The sequence below is a fragment of the Schistocerca serialis genome, unplaced genomic scaffold (genome assembly GCF_023864345.2).
Source record: "Schistocerca serialis cubense isolate TAMUIC-IGC-003099 unplaced genomic scaffold, iqSchSeri2.2 HiC_scaffold_1241, whole genome shotgun sequence".
NCBI lineage: Eukaryota > Metazoa > Arthropoda > Insecta > Orthoptera > Acrididae > Schistocerca > Schistocerca serialis.
The window spans coordinates 27,501-32,500 of NW_026047449.1; the positions used below are offsets into that span (position 1 = coordinate 27,501).

General features: G+C 52.1%; 1 non-coding gene across 1 annotated transcript in view; it reads right to left on the reverse strand.

The window, feature by feature from the left end:
* The window catches only part of LOC126436588 (small subunit ribosomal RNA), a 1,909-nt gene extending 1,159 nt beyond the window's left edge, over window positions 1–750 (reverse strand). Inside the window, exon 1 of the ribosomal RNA XR_007580779.1 lies at window positions 1–750. This exon is cut by the window's left edge and continues 1,159 nt beyond it. This is a non-coding gene — a ribosomal RNA (small subunit ribosomal RNA).
* Window positions 751–5,000: the final 4,250 nt, after the last annotated feature.

Sequence of the window (5,000 nt, forward strand, 5' to 3'; positions counted from 1 at the left end):
GGTCGCACGCCTTCGGCTCGCCCCACCGGCAGGACGTCCCACGATACATGCCAGTTAAACACCGACGGGCGGTGAACCAACAGCGTGGGACACAAATCCAACTACGAGCTTTTTAACCGCAACAACTTTAATATACGCTATTGGAGCTGGAATTACCGCGGCTGCTGGCACCAGACTTGCCCTCCAATAGATACTCGTTAAAGGATTTAAAGTGTACTCATTCCGATTACGGGGCCTCGGATGAGTCCCGTATCGTTATTTTTCGTCACTACCTCCCCGTGCCGGGAGTGGGTAATTTGCGCGCCTGCTGCCTTCCTTGGATGTGGTAGCCGTTTCTCAGGCTCCCTCTCCGGAATCGAACCCTGATTCCCCGTTACCCGTTACAACCATGGTAGGCGCAGAACCTACCATCGACAGTTGATAAGGCAGACATTTGAAAGATGCGTCGCCGGTACGAGGACCGTGCGATCAGCCCTAAGTTATTCAGAGTCACCAAGGCAAACGGACCGGACGAGCCGACCGATTGGTTTTGATCTAATAAAAGCGTCCCTTCCATCTCTGGTCGGGACTCTGTTTGCATGTATTAGCTCTAGAATTACCACAGTTATCCAAGTAACGTGGGTACGATCTAAGGAACCATAACTGATTTAATGAGCCATTCGCGGTTTCACCTTAATGCGGCTTGTACTGAGACATGCATGGCTTAATCTTTGAGACAAGCATATGACTACTGGCAGGATCAACCAGGGAGCTGCGTCAACTAGAGCTGAGCAGCCGGCCGCCCGGGAGTGTGTCCCGGGGGCCCGCGCGAACACGCAAGCGTCCGCTCAATTATTCTGCAAACAGGAGGAGGCTGAGCTCCCCTGCACAACACACCTCGAAACCCTCTCAGGTCCCGGCGGCGCGCAGCGCCGTCCTAAGTACTTGGTCGGGTTCGAGAGAGGCGCAATCGCCCGGAGTTAGGCGAGTAGACGCTTTAGGTGCGACCACCCGTGCTCCCAACTGAGCTTGCCGCTGCCGACAGAGGCCCGGGAGCGTGCTGTCGTGGCATTGCCGGCGGGAGACAACACGCGCCACCTACGGTGACCGGCAGCTCCAACGCCAGCGCCACAGAAGGACAAAAGCCCTACTTGGGTGCCGAAGCGAACTCTCCCAGCACAGCGCACGCGCCAACACGTCCGCACAGCTGCGATACAAACCACCTGCGAGAACCGCTGGGGCGACCGAGCAGCAGACGGCGTCGCGGCGCCGAGCGCCGGGCGGCGGCGCATCCTCAGCGCACAAAGTCCTCAATCGGACCAGCACACTGCAGATGGCCACCGCGCTTCGCACCGGGCCCGCGAGGACCTACTTTGGCCGCAAGGCGCCGCGAGCAGTGGGCGCCGGCGCGCAGCTGCGCCGCCTGCCGCGTCCGTCGGCCGGCGCGCCTGCCACCGGCCGCCCCCACCAGCCGGCTGTAGCGCGTGCGCCCACGCACCGCGCTGCCAGCACGCCGGGCGGCCCCCCCTCACCGGCCGGGGACGGTCCCACCCAGCCACCGCCGCGTATCGCCTCACACCCAGATCCCCTTTCACGTTCGTGGGCATGGTGGGTCCCCTTTCACGTTCGTGGGCATGGTGGGTATCCCTGAAACAACCGGTTAATAGCTCGACCGATCGTCGCCAACACTGATTCACCTCTAGCGAGAACAACCGCACCACAACGGGTTACCGGTTGTTCATTTGCGTAACGTCACCAGCAAACGTACACGTCCATCGCCATTTGCAACGAGTATTGCATGCCTGTGTCAGGTGTCACAACACACTACGTCTGCCCACATAGACGCAACAACATGTGCACGCCTAGAGAACACGTGGAAGGTAGACCCCGTACGTATGCGGTGTCCATTGCGCGAACGACTGTCAGCCCGCCTCTGCAGCATGTCGCAGATGTGGAACGCGGTGCAACATGCTATCACGGTGTGTGAGAAGAGACGACTACGTCCGAATACACGCTCCACTACATCAACAGACTGCTCATGCTGATCGCCATCCAGGGCGTCCGTTCCTCCCACACGTCTGTATGGCGTACCACACTGCAATCCAGCTCTTATAGGGAGACGACACGTAGCTGCGTGCACAATATTTGGACTGTATGGTCCGCCGTTGCTAGGCGCTGTCGTCATACGGTCACATGGGCCACGATGTATCATTCAGTACATACGGAGCAATGTGCAGTACAGTTTGTGGGTTTTGCGTACATCGGCGGACAGGTGACAGGCCGTACCACAACGTAGGCTGAGTACGTCGGCATGCGAAGGGCATTGAACATGCAAACTTCTCACCGACCAGCTTGCGAAGGCAGGGGGGAAGGGGGGGGGGCATGTACGTCCTGCTGCTATCCACACTACAGTGTATAGCAGGAGCATGTGGAAAGTCAGCAACACCTGCAAGGTGTTTAACATGACGCGATACACAGGGGACCGGGCAGTGCGAGTAGCGAACTATATTGCGAGGGTTGCGGTTAGGCAACACTACACTACTTTAACGGGTTGCATAACAATTACAGAGCAGGTTCAGCGACAACGTGCGTCAGGTTAAGGCGCAATATAGTTTAGGTTACGGCGCACTTTAGGTTAGGTTAAGGCACATTATAGGTTAGGTTAAGGCACAACATGGGTTACGTTAAGGCACAACATGGGTTACGTTAAGGCACAACATGGGTTAGGTTAAGGCACAACATGGGTTAGGTTAAGGCACAACATGGGTTAGGTTAAGGCACAACATGGGTTAGGTTAAGGCACAACATGGGTTAGGTTAAGGCACAACATGGGTTAGGTTAAGGCACAACATGGGTTAGGTTAAGGCACAACATGGGTTAGGTTAAGGCACACCATGGGTTAGGTTAAGGCACACCATGGGTTAGGTTAAGGCACACCATGGGTTAGGTTAAGGCACAACATGGGTTAGGTTAAGGCACAACATGGGTTAGGTTAAGGCACAACATGGGTTAGGTTAAGGCACAACATGGGTTAGGTTAAGGCACAACATGGGTTAGGTTAAGGCACAACGTAGGTTAGGTTAAGGCACAACGTGGGTTAGGTTAAGGCACAACGTGGGTTAGGTTAAGGCACAACGTGGGTTAGGTTAAGGCACAACGTGGGTTAGGTTAAGGCACAACATGGGTTAGGTTAAGGCACAACATGGGTTAGGTTAAGGCACACCATGGGTTAGGTTAAGGCACAACATGGGTTAGGTTAAGGCACAACATGGGTTAGGTTAAGGCACAACATGGGTTAGGTTAAGGCACAACATGGGTTAGGTTAAGGCACAACATGGGTTAGGTTAAGGCACAACATGGGTTAGGTTAAGGCACAACGTAGGTTAGGTTAAGGCACAACGTGGGTTAGGTTAAGGCACAACATGGGTTAGGTTAAGGCACAACATGGGTTAGGTTAAGGCACAACATGGGTTAGGTTAAGGCACAACATGGGTTAGGTTAAGGCACAACATGGGTTAGGTTAAGGCACAACATGGGTTAGGTTACGGCACAACATGGGTTACGTTACGGCACAACATGGGTTACGTTACGGCACAACATGGGTTACGTTACGGCACAACATGGGTTACGTTACGGCACAACATGGGTTACGTTACGGCACAACATGGGTTACGTTACGGCACAACATGGGTTACGTTACGGCACAAATTAGGTTAGGTTACGGCACAAATTAGGTTAGGTTAAGGCACAAATTAGGTTAGGTTAAGGCACAAATTAGGTTAGGTTAAGGCACAAATTAGGTTAGGTTAAGGCACAAATTAGGTTAGGTTAAGGCACAAATTAGGTTAGGTTAAGGCACAAATTAGGTTAGGTTAAGGCACGATATAGGTTAGGTTAAGGCACGATATAGGTTAGGTTAAGGCACGATATAGGTTAGGTTAAGGCACGATATAGGTTAGGTTAAGGCACGATATAGGTTAGGTTAAGGCACGATATAGGTTAGGTTAAGGCACGATATAGGTTAGGTTAAGGCACGATATAGGTTAGGTTAAGGCACGATATAGGTTAGGTTAAGGTACGATATAGGTTAGGTTAAGGTACGATATAGGTTAGGTTAAGGTACGATATAGGTTAGGTTAAGGTACGATATAGGTTAGGTTAAGGTACGATATAGGTTAGGTTAAGGTACGATATAGGTTAGGTTAAGGTACGATATAGGTTAGGTTAAGGTACGATATAGGTTAGGTTAAGGTACGATATAGCGTAGGTTCAGATACACATTGTTGTAGGGAAAGGTGTATTGGGGGGGGGGGCGGCAGGTTCGTTGATAGTGATTATCGTAATTGGATGCCTGCGGTATTATCCGATTTGTCACGTCAGGATGCACTTTTGGCTCATGACAGGCGGCGCTCCGATTCCATGGTTGTGGCAGATCTGTGTCTTTCATTCCTGCCATTGTTTGTGTGCTGTGACAGGAGGCAGTATTGTGATGTTGGGTGCACCACTGTGTAGGACATGTGTGGGTGTTCGTGGCTTAGCTGAGCAATGTGCGGATGTCGGAAGGGTGGGATATTGTGTTTTCTGGGTGGACCTCCCGGTCTGGTAATGATAGTGTGGATTGTGTCATGTGGCGGAGAGGATGCACTGGATGTTCTTCCATGCTGGTGGTTAGATATTGTGTGTGATAAGAGAGTAGTGTGTGATAAGAGTGTCTGGCTGACGTGTGGTTCTCATTGTGTGCAGAGTCTTTCAGCATGTATAGGGACGGTTGTATATATTATCTGTATTCTGATGGCTCTGCATCTATTACTAATCAGTGCCGTGTATACGGTTACTCTAGTTCCAGTCGAAACTGTTCTATCTCTGTACATTAGTGACACTGCGGCTCCACTATGTTGCCGCCCCTGTCGGCCGTTTCCCCCAGTGTATGGCTAATGATTATCAGCAATCAGTCTATTAGTCAATACCGGTAGTGTGACGACGTCAAATGTCCGGGATGGGGGAAGCTACACCCTTCCCGT